At 35.2% G+C, this 22,006-nt stretch overlaps 1 pseudogene; it reads right to left on the reverse strand.

Moving 5' to 3' along the window:
• Nucleotides 1-769: 769 nt before the first annotated feature.
• Nucleotides 770-22,006, reverse strand: part of LOC125655598 (ubiquitin-like modifier-activating enzyme 1) — a 37,983-nt pseudogene continuing 16,746 nt past the window's right edge.

Raw genomic sequence — 22,006 nt, forward strand, 5'->3', positions numbered from 1 at the left:
CAACGTCGTGCATACCCCTAAAGTCCAAAATAATTCAAAATAAGCTCTTTTAGAAAAATACCCTCATTGGTTATTATAACTGTTATAATAACCAGTGAGGGCATTTTTTTTTTTTTGAAACGGCTTATTCGGGGGGGGGGGGGGGGGGGGGGGGTCCTGAACCCAAGCACCTGTACTTTGTACAATGGGACTACCCTAGCTCTTTTCCAAGCATCTACAAATGTGGATGAGGATATGGATTTGTTAAAAATAAAATGTAAAATATCACCAATATGATTAAATGACAACTTTAAGAGTTTTACCGATCTCGGAATGAAGACGATTGATTTATACTGAATGGCAAATATTCTTCAGTCATTAATAAATTTGTTTTGAAACATATATTGTTTAATTTTTATGATTATAGAATTGGATTATCAGTTATCGACTTCATTGTTGTATTAGCAAAACAGATAGGGCAAGCGAGATATGGGTACCAATTTTCTCATTATCAGTTATTACATATATATATACATGAAGGTACATGTACATGTATGTCGCAAAATAATGATCGCGGCATTCCTTTGATCTTTGTAATAACCGAGGTAGAATATTTCATAATCACAAACAATTTCGAAGAAAATAAAATCCTTGCCATATGCACATATTTTCCATACAAATTCTCTGTAAAATAGGGTCCTCACTTGAATACAATGGAACGAAAAACATACATGTATACAAATCATGTTCTCTCTATGTTTTTCTATAAAAGAAATTGAAGAAAATCAAAATCCTTGCCACATGCATATCTTCAATATCCATACAAACAATGTGTTAAACAAGATGGTCCTCACTTGAAAATTGTGGGAGCTCAGTGCGCCGGATAAATTATATACTCTCCATATACATGTAACGATGATTTTCAAATAAAGAGGCAAAACTCCTGCGCGAAAAACCTATCACGGCCAACAGACACACCAACAAAAACAAAAAGATCGATACTTATACTTATCCAACAAATCTGGGAAAACAACTTTTAATGGGGAAAAAAGTTATTGAGGACAGCATAAAGCTTATTGTGCATTGTTTGACTCACATTTGTCTTTTGGGTCTGGAGCTAAAAATGATCTGACAAAACATGCCAAAATGCAAAATCATGTAAAAAAAAAAAAAAAAAAAAAATACTCTAGTCATCTAATCACTGTCATGTAGAGAAAATACACACTGAATTCAAATCTCAGCTTTAACAAAATGAAACCGTAGATGCCCTCTTATCATGTAAATTTAATCAATCTGTGTCCTGCCTTGTATATTTGTCCATGTTCATCAGTCTTAAATTTTCAACATTTTAAAAAAAATATTTTGCATTTGAAGTGAATGATCTTATAATACTGGAAAATTCCAGTATGTTAAGTTGGTCGTAAGTCGTAAGTTCTTTTGTAAAACGCGCCCCTGAATTCTCACGTTTTCCATTGTATTTAATCACCTTACATTCCCAACAAACTGAAGAAAGTGTTTCCTTATATTCAAAATAAAAATAAGATATAAAAACAACATATCAAAACTACAGCCTGTAATACAAATCCAAATACACAACATTCCATGTAAATTTATACAGTTCCCGCCCACACATTCCATGTACATTTCCACAGTTCCCGCCCACACATTCCATGTACATTTCCACAGTTCCTGCCCACACATTCTATGTACATTTCCACAGTTCCTGCCCACACATTCTATGTACATTTACACAGTTCCCGCCCACACATTCTATGTACATTTACACAGTTCCCGTCCACTGACCTTTCATTTTTTATTAAATGAAAATTTTACATCCAGTTGTAAGTTGTGGGAGGGGGATTAACATATCAGGGCTGTGATCAAGGTCGTAGCAGCTAGCCTAGGGGCTAAGTATGGTGGCTGATTTTTGACATTCAACAATTTGTCGTCTTTTCGTTATCTTGATGAGAAATGTAGCCAATCATCTATTTGTCATCTTTTCGTTATTTTGGAATGAAAAGTCGATAAATATCAGTTTGTTGTCTTTTTGCCTCAAAATAACAAAGGATGATAAATTCTAAAATGGCACAAATCAGCCACCATACCTAGCCCCTAGACTGACCTTTACGATCTGGAACACTGCCCAGAGCTTCAAAGGGTTATCACAGACAAAGCATTGGAATACATGTATGTAAGTATTAGTTTGGAATAACAGTATATAGTTACGAATAGAATTTATGGTCTCCAAAACCGATCTCTTCAAGCAACAACACTACTACGCTCTGTAACATACAGTCAACATCTTTCATTTCACAAAAGTGTGAACGTATTCCTGTATTACATGGTCAAGTCCAATCAGAGAATAAAGCATAAAGTACATATACAACAAGAGTACGAATGTGTGTGATACTTGTATTATTCATTGCACTTCACAAGCCGTGCACCACTTGTCTGTCTGTCTGTAGTCTCTCAATATGAGAACGGTCACACTCCGTGTGGTTTCGCAGCCGTGGCGTTATTACTGTGGCGCCTAGGTTACGATGATGGTAGGTTGTATTTGACATAAGGGACCTCCACGTCCTCTCCCTCTGTGTCATTACAGCATAGCTCTAACACTAAAGCTCGTACATGACTAGGAATCTTCTTCTTGGAAACTCTTTTAACAACCTCCGATAACCTGTAATACATAAAATCATTCTGCATCAATTTGGAAAGGGGGTTTGCAACATCAACATTGTTCAATTTCCAGCTGAAGAATATAATTTATCAAAGAGCAGAATCTACAACAACAGAGACAATGAAAATAATTTATCCAAGAGTAGAATCTTGTTGGATTAGTATACAACATCATAGACAATGAAAACAAGAGGTACTGTGAGCAATGCTCACTAAGAATACCCCCTGCTTATCCCAATCTCCCAAAGGGTGTTGTTAATAGGTATAAATTACCTCTTTCCTGAGTGTAAAAATATGGTATGCCTTTGTAGAAGAAAATGGAAGATAAAGTCCGAACATAAATCCATGGTATAAACCTAATTTTGACCTTGACATCAAAGGTCAAGGTCATAGAGAGGTCATGAATATACATGACACATAGTCTCATGGTGATACACCCATGTCTTATGGTATGACTATGTCAAAACCCTATAATCAATTTTGACCTTGAGGTCAAAGTTCAAGGTCATATAGAGGTCATGAAGGTATCCGACACATCGTCTCATGGTGATACACTCATGTGTCAAATATGGTATGCCTATGTCAAAGAACAAAGAAGTCATGGCCCGGACACAAATCCATTGTGAAAACCTTTAATTTTGACCTTGAGGTCAAGGTCATATGGGTGTCATGAAGGTACCCGACATATCGTCTTATGGTGATCCACCTGTGTGCCAAATATGGTATGCCTATGTCAAAGAACAAAGAAGTTATGGCCCGGACACGAACCTGCACAGTCAGACGGACGGACAGACAACAGACAGAGTGATTCCTATATACCCCCCTGAACTTAGTTCGCGGGGGTATAATAATTTATCCAAGAGCAGAATCTTGGATTAACCTAAAACATCAGAGACAATCACTCACGGTAGTCCTAAGCGTTCCTGTCTTTTGGCGGGGGGCATAAAGAATGAATACTGCATAGAAACACCCTGTGACAGCATGGTTATTTCCAACTTGTGCTCCGTCTGTAATGTTGAAACAATATTGATATTTTACTGTGAAAATAACAACCAAACTACTTGCAGCATTATATATTCATCTGCGATACATGCACATGTAAGATCACCTTCATTTTACGTACTTAGTGGTTTTTTAATTCAATACTCAAAATAAAATTGAATTAAAGTTGTCTTATTGTTCATATGTATTGATTTTTATATATTTAGTGTATTTATTAAGGTACTATATTTTCTGCGCAATATTGTTTTGAACGTCAATATAGGGACAGCTAAACCTGCTTAAGGAAAAACCTACGAAAATGTATTAAACAGAAAATTCAATGCTTGCGAGACAGCATTTTTAATATTTTCACTCGTGCTTAGCACTCGTGAAAATATCAACAAAATCTGTCTCACTCTTGAAATAAATTCTATATCCAATAATAAAAACATTGAATATCCTCTCTTTGTACAGTATGATCACTGAATCACTTCGAAATTGCTGATTTGTAAATACATGGAAAAACATATGTTCTTTTGATACATGTATAAAGAACTAATCTAATATATGCAAGTCTTGATAGCTTCTCAGAATATTTCTTTAAACTATCATACTTTAGCATCATTTTTGCTGTGTCTTATGACTGAGTTGTGTCAGGAAGAATGCAGATTTAGAAATGGTTTGTGTAAATATTACATACACTGCAGTCCTTTTATGCAAGTATTCTTCGTGTGCAGGTTAATCAAATAATTAACAATATTTATTCTTTGGAAAATTGAGTAGTACCGGTACTCTATTCTAAGTAACAGCTAAATGATCATGTGACTATGGTAACAAAATGTGCTAGTTTAAATGGAGCTTCAGACTCACCTTGAAATAATCTATAAATTCTTTAAGAGTCATCTCCCCTTGAACTTCAAACCTGTCCCACAATGTGAAGTATGTGTCATAGTACTGAAAAAAAAATCATAAAAATACTTTTTCTGCAAGTAAGGATAGAAATAATCACAAAATTATTCATCTTGTAAGTTAAGGTAAAATTATCGCAAAATTAATATTTACATTATAAGTATGGAGTGCCAAATTAACATAAACTCAAATAATTGAAGATACATGTATCTTCAATTATTTGAAGATATCATCAATTCATTTGTTGTGCGCAACAACTGAATTAAAGATCTCTTCAAATAATTAATGATATCTTCAATTCTGAATTATTGAGCGCATTAATTGAATTGATGATAGCATTAATTCTTTAGCTGAATTGATGCGCGCTTTAATTGAATTAATGATCTCTTCAAATGAATTAATGATATCAACAATTGAATTGATGCATGCTACAATTCAATTGAAGAGAGCAATAATTGATATAATGCGCCGGTAAATCAATTGATGAGAGAAAACCTTGAATTGATGCACGCACTAATTCATTTGATGAGAGCAATAATTGATTTAATGTGCGCATTAATTCAATTATTGCTCTCTTCAATTGAATTAATGATATCTTTAATTCATTTGAAGAGAACAATAATTCTTTTAGAGAGAGTAACTATATAATTAAAGATATCTTCAATTCAACATATCCACAATGGAATTGATATCTTTAATTGAATTGTTGTTCTCTTTAAAAGAATTGATGCGCACATTAATTCCTTATACAAATTTAAAGCATTGAAAATGATTTAAAGATATCTTTAACTGAATACGCCAGTTTCGAGATACGAACTCTTTTGTATAGGAGGTGCATTTAGTGGAACTTTGAATGCTTAAGTGGGACAGAGTGGATATACAGCCAACGAGGAAGACGATGAAATGTATTAAAAGCGGCTTCTCTTTAAATATGTAAATGTGGGTAATACTAAATATTATCGAAAGAAATGGTTTACCGAAGAGGAAACATACAAACAATGTCATATTTGCAAGAAATATCTTGGATATGGTACTTATGACCAGCAAAATAACGTGATAGGATAAGAATTCTATGTATTTAATTACTTATCACTTACTTAGTTTGTGTATCAGTCGAATTCGGGTTATCAAACAGCGAATGAGAAACTTGCTGAGTACATTCACTTACGCTGTGATGAATATCTGTCCCACTCCCGCGTGTAAACAAATTCTTTTGCGCCTTACTATGTACGAGAGTTCTTCAAAGGGAAGTAACTCGGACGTATCTCGAAACTGGCGTATTAAAGAGATCATTAAATTATTTATACCGAGATCTAAATTAATTATTGCGAGCAATATTTCTACTAAATTGATGCTGTCATCAATTGAATTGAAGAGAGCAAAAATTATAATTGAATTAATGCGTGCATTAAATCAATTATTGCTCTCATTATTTCAATTGATGAGAACAATAATTGAATTGAAGCACGCATTAATTCATTTGATGAGAGCAATAATTGATTTAATGCACGCATTAATTGAATTAAAGAGAGCAATAATTGAATTGATGATATCTTCAAATAATTGTTTATATTAATTTGGCACTCCATATATAAGCAAGGGTAAATGATCATGCACATTAACAACAACAACAATCCAAAATTTAAACGACAAGTAGATGTTGCTTTATATGTTCACGACAAAACATTACACTAGTAAATGTTGCTTTATACATTTACCAGAAAACATTCAACAAGTAAATGTTGCTTTATACATAGGTTCACGAGAAAACATTCAACAATTAGATGTTGACATGTTTCACAATGTTTTTTTCTTGAACAATGTCTTCAGTACCTTGTTCTTTGGTGCTGCTATGGGTTCTGAGAAAGCGAAGAATGGAAGGGCCAGGTTAACAAATCCATTTTTAAAGGACTCTAAGTTAGTATGACCTTGGACAAGCTGAAAATAACAAGTATAATATATTGCAAATTCATCAATCTCATATTCATGTAATATTCCCATCGTTAAGTAATTTATTAATCAAAGATACTGACATTGCGTAATTAAACAAAACGCATAATTAACAACAGCAATAATGCATAAAGATGGACATATCCACATAGGTCGCCTGGGTGTCCTAATTGTCTCTTGGATAGCTGTTGAATCGATGATGCTTTCAGTGTTGTCTCATGTGACTGCAGAGTCCGAATGCGGATGTGCAAAGTCCTCCACACTGCGGACTAGCTATGTTGCGGGATGTGCTCTGCTGTTTCTCCTTTCTTGTCTGACGTTTCACTTCCAGGCCATCAAGACGTGTGGTTTCAAAGAGCTTGACGCCTTTGTTAACCGCAGTCCTCCATGCATCACGGTCTTTGACCAGGGACTCCCATCCTTAACTTTGATGTCACAGGCTTTGAGAGGAGACTTGACTGCATCCTTGTAGCGTTTCGAGGGAGCTCCTAGATTACGTGTGCCCGTAGCAAGCTCTGAGAGGAACAGCTGCTTGAGGATACGGTCATCACCCATTCTCATCACATGACTGGCCCATCTGAGTCAAGCCATGACTAACAAAGCTTCGAAGCCAGGTATATTTGCACTCTTTATCACCTCTGCATTGGTAATCCTGTTGTGCCACTTGAAAACCATTATCTTGCGTAGGCAGCGTTGATGGAATTGGTCCAGTTGCTTTATGTGGCGCCTATACGGGGTCCAGGTCTCACCACCGTACAGTAGTGATGTCAGCACAACTGCTCCGTAGACAGCTACCTTAGTTTGCAGTTTTAGGCCACGCTCACTCCACAGTCTAGTCCAGAGGCGACTGAAGGAAGCATAGGCTTTGGACCACAATTAATGATACGAATAAGAATTAATGATACAAAAACTTCAACTGCCACATTCAAGCATCATTAACACATTGTTGTGTGTTGTTCGTCAGTCATGCATACCTTGATAAGTTCAACAGCCACGAGGCCCATCACCAGAGCAGTTGTTGTTGCAATGGCTGGGATAATCTTTCCAGCTATCAATTTGCTCTACAAAGAAATCCTCCAACAATTTACACATTGCATATCATTAGCAATAATGCTATGCATATTAAATCATCAAGAGGCTGTCCATGAAAATACCCAGCAATGGGTGGCATATTGAATTTCTGTTCTCACTACATTTATCATGGATTAAAGATGATGCCCTCATATACATTTGACCAATAATGTCAATTCTAAAACTTTTCATGTATTTAATGTAATGCTTAAACTTTCTCTATGGTGCATAATGAAGAGCAGATAACTCCTGTTGATCTATCTAAGAATTCAGCACTGTATTTACAGAAGGCTAAATCACTACTGCCATTTGAACACCTGTTTGTATTCAGGTAAAATCTAGTCAGAAATACATTGGTTGGAACTGTTACATCATATTTTACCTATATTATATAGGCACCACCTGTACTTACATGTATAGACATCAGTTGTATTCTATAGACAGTAGACACCACCTGTATTCTATAGGCACCACCTGTATTACATAGGCACCGCCTGTATTCTATAGGAACCACCTGTATTCTACAAGTACCCCCTGTATTACATAGGCACCGCCTGTATTCTATAGGAACCACCTGTATTCTACAAGCACCCCCTGTATTACATAGGCACCGCCTGTATTCTATAGGAACCACCTGTATTCTACAAGCACCCCCTGTATTACATAGGCACCGCCTGTATTCTATAGGAACCACCTGTATTCTACAAGCACCCCCTGTATTACATAGGCACCGCCTGTATTCTATAGGCACCACCTGTATTCTACAAGCACCCCCTGTATTACATAGGCACCGCCTGTATTCTATAGGAACCACCTGTATTCTACAAGCACCCCCTGTATTACATAGGCACCGCCTGTATTCTATAGGCACCATCTGTATTCTATAGGCACCATCTGTATTCTATAGGAACCACCTGCATTCTATAGGCACCATCTGTATTCTACAAGCATCTGTCTTTAAAAGGCACCATTTGTATTCTACAAACACCCCCTGTATTCTATAGGCACCATCTGTATTATATAGACACCAGTATTACATGTATAATTATGAACCACCTGAATTCAACAAAGCGAGTTGTGTAAAGCAGACTTTTTGAGAGCTCCGAAAAAAATTCTGATTTTTATTGAATTTTGCAGTCTATTAGACCGATTCAACTTAATTAGTAGATTATCATCCGGGGTCACAAAAAAATATGGGGCAAGTGGGAGGATTTTATTTTTTGACTTTTATTTCCCGAGAAAAAAAAATTACTGACAAAAGGCATCACACAAAGTGTTAATCAAGTTAATATTCAAAGAATACTTGGTAGAAGATATAAAACCAACATTCTGTGACTTTAATCATTCACTCATGTCACTGGGAAACAAGTTTGTTTGAAATCGAAGGGGCGGGTGGGGATGATGATCTATCAATCAATTTTAACACGCAACTTCTTAGATATCAGCTCTTTTGTGATGGAGGTACGTTCAGTGTTCTGTTAAATGCTTAGGTGGGTACAAGATGTATACACATACACATGTACTATATACTAGCTATGTAAATACGGATAAAAGTAATGAAAGAGTAAATTTTGTTTATATATTGTATCAACTGTTGGTATACATTAAACTGACCATATCAAGAATAATATTTGTTTGAATTAGGCCATTAAATTAAATACGAAATATTTTTTATTTCCTCCTCTGTACAAGTGATATTTTAATCAAAGAAAAATGGTGATTATCAATTTTTATTTAATTTATTATCACACTAATAAACTTACTATTAAATATTGTGTGTCCCTGCAGTTTGGGTGGTTACATGATGTCTGATAATCGACCTTTAGGCAATATATGAAGGCAGCGAGAAGCATTTGTACCCATCACATGTGGACGACAGTATGTTTTGCATCTCACTGTGCATAAGAGTTCCACAAAGGGAAAGAACTATTGGGCAACTCAGAAATTGCGTATTGGCCTTATTGTACTTATTTATTATCAAGATTGTGGTATATATTTATATGAATTACTTGCGCATGCATGACTATTGTTTTATATGTTCTCTATGATATGTTAACAGTGAATGAGAAAAATAAAAACATGAAACTTGAAAATTTGTTTTCCACACACCATTGCAGTTATGAGACTACATCTTTCACTTCCTGCCAAGTTCCTAGAGGAACTATACCACACACGCATGTACAGATAAAACATCTATAAAACTATCCTACAAATTCACACACTACTGAAGACACGGGTTATTTCAGCATTACCTTGTGTCTGTCTGCTGGTGGAATGTCGTAGTTCTCCGCTCGTAGGTTTGATGTAGCTACGATGAAGTCCATATGGAAATTAGTGTCATCATCTTTTTCAAACTCAATAGGAATTAATTTCATAGTTTTCACTTTTTCCACGGGTGGAAGTTCTTTCTGAAGCCTCTCAAAGGCATCAGATTCTGTTAAAAAACAAAACGATTTTGAAACAATCAAGAGATCTCAAGATGACTAAACATTGAAACATGTTGTTCATAATCAAGACTAGGTCCAGTTCCTGAAACGTTCATTAGGCATATCCCGTTACACTTGATGAATACAGTAAAATTATGACCTCTAATTTGAATATATTTCATTGTATCAATGGTATACGATGGGATTAGACACACGTTGTGATAAAAATTTTTGCCCTATCCCTTTCCGACTTCTAATAGACACCCTGGAGTAACATCGAGAATTTCTTTTAAGTGATTGTTTAACATAAGTTTGACTGTATGTGACAGGTATGTATGTGACAGGTATGATTGTATGTGACAGGTCTAACTGTATGTGACAGGTTTGTATGTGACAGGATTGTATGTGACAGGTTTGACTGTATGTGACAGGTTTGACTGTATGTGACAGATTTGTATGTGACAGGATTGTATGTGACATGTTTGACTCTATGTGACAGGCTTGACTGTATGTGACAGGTTTGTATGTGACAGGTATGACTGTATGTGACCGACAGGTTTGTCTGCTGTGAACTGACCTGTACTTCCTTGATTTCTTCCCTCCAGTTCAGCATCAGAAACCTCGATTTTAATCCCTGATCTGGGTTTAAACTCGGGAACAGTTACTTTAGACAACATATCACAGACAGCCTTAGTGTCCCTCGTCTGTTTTATGCCGTACATTTCTGCCTTAAGGTTCGCACCAGAGATTATATAGGCAAGGTGAGTGTCCTAAAACAAAAAAACAAGAAGAAAACTTTCATGAATGTTTTGCATTTTGTCCTTTTACTACTATTACATGTGTGATCCGTTGAAAATCTTAAATTGCTGAAAGCTTCCACAGATGTGGGTACGGATTGTGGGCCAGTATTATCAAGGACTAATCAGAGTTGTCAAAATGTAATCAGTCACAGACATTAATTTGGTGTTCCTGGACACCTGTCCTCACCTTCATCTAATATAAAACACGCTGAAATGGCTCATTTTCTTGACATGCATTTTGCATGCATCATAACGGCGGGATATTAATGAACTGTGCACTATATAGTCCGTGTACTTTTACGTTACATATCTAGAAAACAAACAGTTTTCTCCCTTGTTCTGGACTTTTTTCAAGACAAGGTACAAAATTTTGGTTGTATTTTTGTTGACAACAGATAGATAAGGTATCTAGGTTATACAATGAAAGCACCCACAAAAGATACCCCTGCTATTTACCCAACGCAACATAAGCGACAAGAAATACCATGACATCTACTACATAGAACGTAAGCCACAAGAAATACCATGATATCTACTACATACAATGTAAGCGACAAGAAATACCATGATATCTACTACATACAATGTAAGCGACAAGAAATACCATAATATCTACTAAATACAATGTAAGCAACAAGAAATACCATGATATCTACTACATACAATGTAAGCGACAAGAAATACCATAATACATGTATCTACTAAATACAATGTAAGCGACAAGAAATACCATAATATCTACTAAATACAATGTAAGCAACAAGAAATACCATGATATCTACTACATACAATGTAAGCGACAAGAAATACCATAATACATGTATCTACTTAATACAATGTAAGCGACAAGAAATACCATGATATCTACTAAATACAATGTAAGCAACAAGAAATACCATGATATCTACTAAATACAATGTAAGCGACAAGAAATACCATATCTACTAAATACAATTTAAGCGACAAGAAATACCATGATATCTACTAAATACAATGTAAGCGACAAGAAATACCATGATATCTACTAAATACAATGTAAGCGACAAGAAATACCATGATATCTACTAAATACAACATAAGAGCCAGAAAGATATTTACCCAATACAATGTAAGCACTCACAACAGGTACCCCTTATACCTATATATACACAATACAATGTAAGCACTCACAACAGGTACCCCTTATACCTACCCAATACAATGTGAGTGACAACATGATGCATAATGATTAAGTTTTAATTTAGACCATACTTCTGCTATTTCAAATACAGTAAGAAATCACTAATTTTCATAAGGATCTAATGTTGGCTATTTTTGGTACATAGTCATTAACAGAAAAGGGGGAGTAACTGATAAAGAGGGACAACTCTTCCTTGATCAACAGACAACAAACACGCTGAATTTCTCAAACCCTGGAAATTTAAAGCCACAAAAATACAATAACTGATTCTACATGTCAACAGAAGTGTCATCAGTGAAACTTGCTGTGATCTACAGGCACCATTTTAACATGCCGTCTCCCATACTTACATTATTAACATCAAATTCTAAAGGGTGTGGACATCTTTTAGGACCAGACCAAAATGGAGCTCCAGAACTAGTCACCTGAAAAGAAAAAACATTTAATTTTATTGCCCTTGTTGTAGAATACATATTTTCATAGAAAACAAAACTTTTGATTTTATTGCCCTTGTTGTAAAATAAACATTTACACAGAAAACAAAACATCTAATTTTATCACCCTTACTGTAGAATACACATTTTCATAGAAAACAAAACATTTAATTATAACGCCCTTGTTGTAGTACTAGGGATGTCAATGAGTACTCAACTGCTATTGCTTAGTTGGATCATACCGATCATCAACTAAATTTTTCATAGTCGAATGCTAGTTAAGAATATTTTTTTTCAGTAATGTTCATAAATTCTAAACGCTTCAGTGTTTTTGTGAGTAACAATCATGTAAACACCCAAGATATACTAAATAGAGAGCGGGCATACAAATTTTACTTTAGTATTAGTTTGCTTGGCTGCATTAATTTTACCTAGAATCATTCGGTTTCAATTTCATTTCAAATGGGATTAAAAGTTACGATTATTTCTATCCTAGTTATTAAAGAGTTTTCAACAATCAGTCAAATTTGTTATTTGAGAGAGCTGAATATGAAATTTAGCCTTGGTCACACAAGTGTTTTAATCTGAGTCTACATCACGCTCAAATAGAGATTACGAGGGCAATGTCTGTTGATGACTCGGTGACGACAAAGTTGTTCCAAGATCAGAATTTTGGCCCAAACGATGACAATCATGATGTACATAACTCTGATTATAACTCAATTTTTTTTTTATATTTGGTTGATTATTCAGAAAGTGATTCAAAATGAATATTGAATAAATTAGTATTATAACTTTCATATAGCAGCTTAAGGAGGTATGCTACACCAGAGAAATTTGACGTAGATGAAGAGTGGAGGATATGTACAACAATATTTTGAAGATGAAAATTTTCAAATTTACTTTATTTTGTCAAAAAATACAGTTTTAGTGGAAGGAAATCTGAAAAAAAATTAAAAACCTCTGCTGGACTCGAACCTGCGACCTACAGGTCAGCAGTCGGTATTCTAACCTACTGAGCTACTCGACAAGGTATTTAAATGGAAAAGGAAAAGTCAAATATTGCTAATATAGATTTTTTTCAACCATGATTTTAAAGGAAGTCAGCCATTATGACGATGTAGAGTACTACCTAAAGTGAAAAAGCATGGATTTATTACATGACTGTGTCAATCTGTGGTCTTGCTGGTTTTTATCAGGGCTGACAGATTTTTACAGTATAGCTAGTCAGCCCTGTTCGTCTATCTGATTGTTTTCTGAGTTTCGTACACTGTAAATATGTAGACATATGCATTAAGATTTACAATGTACACCTGTGTCACTATTAAAATGTACACGATTCTGCTGCGTATTGCAAGTCTCTTAGTAATAAGTCTACATACATCTTTATTCAAGAACTACTAAATGTATTTAATGGAAGAAAATGAGACATAATGGTGAATTTTCCTATGTCCTGAGAATGTGATTTTGTGATTGAACTTCAATTATTTCAGATAATACAGTAACTATAAAACTGAGGAATATCATTTCAATATGTGCAAGATCTAAAACATCTGAGTCAGCAAAATGACATTGTATGAAGGAATTTTTCATTTTTTTTTTTTGGGGTCACAATATTAGCTATATATTCACACTTTAAATGCTTTTGCCTTTAATATGTCTATAAATGGTCGTGATGGCCATTTCCTCATGAATGTGTTGCAGTTGTAAACAATGTGTGCATGAATACAGATAAATATATTACGTCTATTTTAACAGCTGGGAACTCGATCCAACAGAGAGGAAAGTAGAATATAAACACAAGAACTAAACTTCATTTTCAACGCACTTTATCAAGTATGCCAGCATGAAGCTTTGAAATACTTACCCTGTGTATTTTCAGAAATGAAATTTATTTTTCTTAGAAGCTTTGAAATACTTACCCTGTGTATTTTCAGAAATGAAATTTATTTTTCTTGAATATATTAAATCCTAGAAATTAATAAACCTCTGATATTTTTACATGCTTTGAATTCAAAATCCTTAAAATAATTTGAATATTGAGCTTATACCTGGGAGGAATACTTAAAAAATGAAGAGAGAGAGAGAGAGAGAGAGGGGGGGGGAGAGAGAGAGAGAGAGCAATTACACATGGTAAGTACGTAACATCTCCTTTACAATTCACAACAAGAGGCCCATGGGCCACATCGCTCACCTGAGTCACCTTGGTCCATATCAGAAGATTTTCCATATCTATTTGCATGTAAAACCGTAGTCCCTATTATGGCCCCAAACCTTCCCCTGGAGGCCATGGTTTTTGCAAACTTGAATCTACACTATGTCAGAAAGCTTTCATGTAAATGTGAACTTCTTTGGCCCAATGGTTCTTGAGAAGAAGATTTTTAAAGATTTTCCCTATATATTTGTATGTAAAACTTTGATCCCCTATTGTGGCCCCATCCGACCCCCGGGGGCCATGCTTTTAATAATTTAGAATTTGCATTATATAAGGAAGCTTTCATATAAATCTCAGCTTTCCTGGCTCAGTGGTTCCTGAGAAGAAGATTTTTAAAAATTTTCCCTATATATTTGTATGTAAAACTTTGATCCCCTATTGTGGCCCCATCCGACCCCCGGGGGCCATGATTTTAACAATTTAGAATTTGCATTATATAAATAAGCTTACATATAAATTTCATCTTTTCTGGCTCAGTGATTCTTGAGAAGAAGATTTTTAAAGATCTTCCCTATATATCTGTATGTAAAACTTTGATCCCCTATTGTGGCCCCATCCGACCCCCGGGGGCCATGATTTTAACAATTTAGAATCTGCATTATATAAGGAAGCTTTCATATAAATCTCAGCTTTTCTGGCTCAGTGGTTCTTGAGAAGAAGATTTTTTAAAGATTTTCCCTATATATTTGTATGTAAAACTTTGATCCCCTATTGTGGCCCCATCCGACCCCCGGGGGCCATGATTTTAACAATTTAGAATCTGCATTATATAAGGAAGCTTTCATATAAATTTCATCTTTTCTGGCTCAGTGGTTCTTGAGAAGAAGATTTTTAAAGATTTTTCCTATATATTTGTATGTAAAACTTTGATCCCCTATTGTGGCCCCATCTGACCCCCGGGGGCCATGATTTTAACAATTTAGAATCTGCATTATATAAGGAAGCTTTCATATAAATTTCATCTTTTCTGGCCCAGTGGTTCTTGAGAAGAAGATTTTTTAATGACCCTACCCTATTTTTACCTTTTCTTGATTATCTCCCCTTGGAAGGTGGGCTGGCCCTTTATTTTAACAATTTAGAATTCCCTTTACCTAAGGATGTTTTGTGCCAACTTTGGTTGAAATTGGCCCAGTGGTTGTTGAGAAGAAGTTGAAAATGTGAAAAGTTTACAGACGGACGGACGGACGCCGGAATACGGGTGATCAGAAAAGCTCACTTGAGCTTTCAGCTCAGGTGAGCTAAAAAGTAGAAACATTCTTTCAACAAATACTGATCTAAAATGTTTATAGATGCATTAGGGTGAATTCAAATTTTATTGTTGATTAACATTATAATTACTGTGATTTTCAATGAAAAATTGTAATGAAAATAATTCCCTTGCAACTTAAGAAGAGGGCAGCTTCCATTTCGATGGGTTTTGTTAACTCTTTCATCACTTTCAAGAGGAAAAATTTCTTGTTTATAGGTTTTTATCAACTACTTCAATCTGATTTCAATGTCAATATGGCATCCTTTAACTTTTAAAACTTTTAATATGTTAAAACTTTATTATCATTCTTTTAAAGACACAAAGTTTGAAATTAACTCATGTCCTTAAGTCCCAGACTAGTAAAAAATAAGTCAGACTAGTAAACTTTGTATGGCACTAGTCCTTACAGACTATAGCTAAAATCTTAAGGTTCAGATTTCAGTATACTTTTCTTGAGTCTTTGAGATGTTTAAACTGAATGAAATCCAAATGAACAATTAAGAGTTTTCTTGACCATGATTTGATTTCCCGCCAAGTGGAAGTTGATCAAAGTTGAAAACCCAAACAAAAAACTCCCAGAAATTAGATAACTCCAACATTTCGAAGAAAGAAAAAGATAAAGAAGTTTGACACAAAAAGCGACTATTTCAAGATTCATGTAATTGGAAAGTTGACTGAAGAAGCTGCAGCTCTGGAAAGTTTCTGTTACGTGTGGTTGCCTATATGTATTTCTGAAACAACTGTAATAGATTAATTAATTAGATAAAATGATAAGTGAAGTTCTGTGTTGGTATTTTACACCATCGTTTTTATGACAGTGGGGGGACTAGTGAAAATTGGAAGTCACTGCTTTAAAAAGTTAATTTCCAACCTTCAGACATAAACCTTTGCTCTCTAAAGTAAATACCAAGTCACCAATTGTAAGGAAAGGGTGGGAGTGGGGGATAGTTTTACAGTATAAAACAATTTAATACCTTATATGAATAACAACCTAGTCCTTTCACCTCTGATCTCAAAATCAATTACGATATTTCTTATGTTATAGAGATTCATCACCTTCAGTGTCATTGCACAAGCTTGGAGAAAACGAAAGTTATCATCTGGAAACCATTTTATGTAATATAGGAATTTTTGACCTTGATTTTTGACCTTCTGACCTCAAAATCCATAGGGATCTTCTCAGAGTCATAGGGAGTTGATGCATAAAATTTCATTGCAAAAGCTAGAGGACATTCAGAGGTATAGTTTGGAAACGAAAGTGTGAGAGATAGAATGACAGACGGACGGACGGACACACCCTTGGTATTCCTTGCTTTTTGTAAAAAGTTAGATAAGATTAGACTGGTCTTTTTTTGAAAAAAGAAGATAAGGACCAAGATTCAAACCTGATCTGGGGGAAACCTGAAGAGAAGCTGACATATGTTATTGCTGTAGTTCTCCTGGAATAAATTCCTGGCAAACGCCACACAATCTTGGAAACTTGATGGTCGGTCATTTACCAAGGCCTTCTTTATTCCCTCCAGGGTCTCCAACTACAAGACGTATCTCAGTATATTAACACATAAACTAACATTGTAAATCTCCAACTACAAGACATATCTCAGCATATTAACACATAAACCAACATTGACTCAGAGGATCTCCAACTACAAGACATATCACAGCATATTAACACATAAACCAACATTGACTCAGAGGATCTCCAACTACAAGACATATCTCAGCATATTAACACATAAACCAACATTGACTCAGAGGATCTCCAACTACAAGACATATCACAGCATATTAACACATAAACTAACATTGACTCAGAGGATCTCCAACTACAAGACATATCTCAGCATATTAACACATAAACCAACATTGACTCGGAGGATCTCCAACTACAAGACATATCACAGCATATTAACACATAAACTAACATTGACTCAGAGGATCTCCAACTACAAGACATATCACAGCATATTAACACATAAACCCACATTGACTCAGAGGATCTCCAACTACAAGACATATCACAGCATATTAACACATAAACTAACATTGACTCAGAGGATCTCCAACTACAAGACATATCACAGCATATTAACACATAAACCCACATTGACTCAGAGGATCTCCAACTACAAGATGTACGTATCACAGTAATTGACACATAAGCCCACATTGGAAAGTCTCCAACTGCAAAATATATCTCAGTGCATGTCTTCAACTATGGGTAAAATATTGTAAAAACATGCCATTTAATTGTGTTATCCAACTTAACTGTGTAGCACGTACTGTATCAAACACTGCAATGACCCCATAAATCAATGTTTATCTGTGAAAAATAAACCATCTCTCCTATTCACAAATATGTAGTGTTGCCATGAAACCGTGCAGTCATGGATTCCCAAATCAATACAGTGATTTAAAAAAGGAAAATTAAGTTACAAATTTCCAAAGCAAAAGCAACATTTCACAGCGTTCAGATACATTTATGTTACTATATTCAAATTTTGATTACATGCATGTTCTTTTTGTACACTTAAAGGTTGGAAGATTTTTTTTGTGAGCCCTGATAATTAAGGTAAAACTCTGAACAGGACTTACCGACTGCTTGCCTAGGAGTTTGGCCGTTCTCTCTATAAACTTTGGATCTGTGGCGTACTGTAGTGCTCCCTCCATCGGCTGTGTAAACAAGCCTTCAAACTGGTCCCTGGCCCACTAAAATTACACAAATTCACTCACAGTAATCTAGCTGTCACATAAAACTGGTCCCTAACCCACTAAAATTACACAAAATCTAGCTGTCACATAAAACTGGTCCCTTACCCACTAAAATTACACAAATTCAATCACAGTAATTTAGCTGTCACATAAAACTGGTCCCTGGCCCACTAAAACACACAAATTCACTTACAGTAAATCTAGTTCTCCCATATTCTTAATTAATTCTCATCAAGTCATACCTCTTCCAATGCCTATTAAAGCCTATTGAAAGCACTGTACAGTGGAGCCTCGTTAATCCGGACACTTTGGTTCCCAGCAAAATCGTCCGGATAAATGAAGCGTCCGGATAATTGAATCGCATATTTTCTATCTTTACATAAGTAACCAATATGTGCCTACTTTATTGATGCATAGTGAATTAAACACATTCTATCATTGGATTTGACCATTTGCATTAGTAAATAAATTATGATAATGTTAACATTTGCATGTATTTCAAAGCACTAAAATTTAATGTACGTGTTCAGTGTATTTGCCTGTGCTTACATTGTACATAAATATGATCCCTACAAATAAATATACAAAACTGTGTACCGTATGTGCTAAAACAAATAATGAAGCACTTTATGCAACTATAAGTAAATGAATCATTAGTAACTAACATAATCATTTACATTTCAAACATTTCATCACACTTTTCCTTCTTAAAGAGGCCGGTAATTTCCATCTGTCACAATTCACGGGTTCGGCGGTCTGTTAAAACAATCTTCATCGTCCAAAGTTGATATAAGAATTTCGTGATTATCATGTCAGTTGACAACATTCTTTAATCAAAATTCAATCTGCCAGAGTTTATATTTCTTATTCTATAATTATCCAAGACAATATCGGGAGAACAAAATCATTTAAGCTTGTAATATCAAGACCTACAACTGCTTTGATCTAGTCACGCGCACCTATTATTTTCATGATGCGATAATAACGGAACAAAACTCGGGTGAAACTAACATTACAGGTAAATACAGAATTTAGTTGTCATTTTCCTTAAAATGGTAATTTTCTCACTTCTACCCAGAGTTTAAAAATTCAAAGCAATAAAGCTCTACAACATCGTAACAAGAATCAATCATACATAGGTACATTCTACATGCGTGACATTCTAAATGTTAAAACCTTATACTACATATACATGTGCATGAACATACATGTATATTTCACGCCAATCAACAGTATAAAATCCAGAATCTAGAAGTATAATCTACATTCTTTAGATTTGAATAAGCCAATATCAATTTACGAATCAGTACAACTGATATGTGTAGCAATTAAAAAAATTATCATTACGGCATGATGTTTAATTTATTAATACTGTTAGGGTATTGATCAAGACTATAAATAATATGCTACAGATTTATTTACAAAATTCAACACTACAAGCAATAAAGATCTTATGTGCGAAAATTTTCAATACAATGTCTCGATCGGCACGTGCTATCTAACGGACTTATCATCACACACCACCTAATTGAAGGGAGGTGTTTACAGGGTACAGGTAATCGCTTCAATTAGACAGTTTGGCGTGTTTTCTTTATAATTTATGCCATGCTAAAATTGTCCGACACAGACCTTCCCTAAACAAATTACCATCCGGATTAACGGTACAATTTTCAATGCATTATAACGTTTTGTAGTAAAAAGTGACCGTCCAGATCCGGAACGCGAATTTCTGGATTAATGATGCAAAATAATGTATAAAAATTCCGTTCCCTAGAAAAATCGTCTGCAAGGTGAAGCGTCCGGATTAATGGCGTCCGGATTAATGGCGTCCGGATTACCGAGGCTCCACTGTACATGTATATCAATCTTCAGTCACACTGGTGTGAAAATAGTAGAAATAATGTAACCCTTAATGATTTTATCACATTCATACAATTTTGGGAAAGGATTACAACTCCATAAAGTTATGGAAAGCCAAAGCCAAATTCAAATAACGAATATAACGTTATGTACTACAAATGTCAAGATAACGATTAACATTTTTCTATTTTATATTGAACCAATGGCGCATTTAGTAACAACAAATACATAATTACAAAGATAGAATATTGAACTCTTTGGCTCTCCATATAAAGTAGCAGTGTATTGTTTAAAAAGAGAATATAGCCACAATACATAATTACAGCTAGTGTAAATATTGATGGAAGCTAAGCAAGTACTCTTCATTCCTACTTTCAGTTTAATGATCGTATGTAACACATGCTCGGAGAGTTCACAGAAACTACTTTCCCCGTGTAGCGGTCAGCTGGGTTCGATTGCCAGTGGCCAGATAGCTCCTGACTGGAGATTCAGGGGGCCTGGGTTTGAATCCTGGTCTGGTCCGTTTTTTTCTCCACCTTCCTGTTACATTTGGTGCCATGACCAGGATGGGGAGAAAATGCAATGGACATTTAAGGAGGGAGGTATGTAGCAGTCAGCTGGGTTCAATTGCCGGTTGCCATGCCGATAGCTCAGTTGGTAGAGCACCTGACTGGAGATTCAGTGGGCCCAGGTTCGAATCCCAGTCTGGTCCACTGCATTTTCTCCCCTTCCAGTTACACCCGTATAAGTATTCTATAATATCAGAATCTATATAAAGGTATCTTATAATATCACGATCTAGTAATGTATAAATATATATTTTATAAAATCAGGATCTCTGTAATGTGTAAGTATTTTATAATATCACAATCTCGTTCATTGCAGACTTCAAACTGTCTAATCTGACACCAAAGTGTCTAATCTGTTCAACTGTATATTTTACTTATTTTCATTAACCAATAACATTTCTTCATATCATTTCTTCTTCAAGGTTACTGCAATCAGAAATCCTGTCTAAGGCAAAAAAAAAATAATTACTTGGTTCTCAGGCCAATTTTGTCAAAAATAGACAAGGGAGGGTGTTTTTTTATAAACTAAAAAAATAGATGAGGGATTTTAAACTCACAACTTTTAAACAGTTCCAGCAGAGAGCAAGCATTAGAAAGCCCTTGTACAGTGTGCCATATGACACAACAACTGCTGTGCATTTTCGTATCTGTGCAGATTTAACGCCATCGCGATGAAATATTAGGGTCTACATCATTGTGCTGACCATTTGCAGAATTTTAACTGTTTATACAAAATCAGGATGACCTTGAACATTTTACTGACAGAAGTAACTAAAATATGGTCGGGGATTCAATTTTGTTTTTAGGGGGGGGGGGGGGGGGTATCAAAAGAGTGCAGGGAAGAAATTAGAAATTCTATTTGATTCATTTAAGGATAAAAATGGTTCACACACGCTGATTAAACAGATGTGGGTGGGTCTGAAAAGCAAGTAATAAATGCTTTTAGGCACAACCTCATAAAAAGGATTTCTCCCAGAGCACGCCTGATTAAAACA

The sequence above is a fragment of the Ostrea edulis genome, chromosome 7 (genome assembly GCF_947568905.1).
Source record: "Ostrea edulis chromosome 7, xbOstEdul1.1, whole genome shotgun sequence".
In the NCBI taxonomy this organism is placed as follows: domain Eukaryota; kingdom Metazoa; phylum Mollusca; class Bivalvia; order Ostreida; family Ostreidae; genus Ostrea; species Ostrea edulis.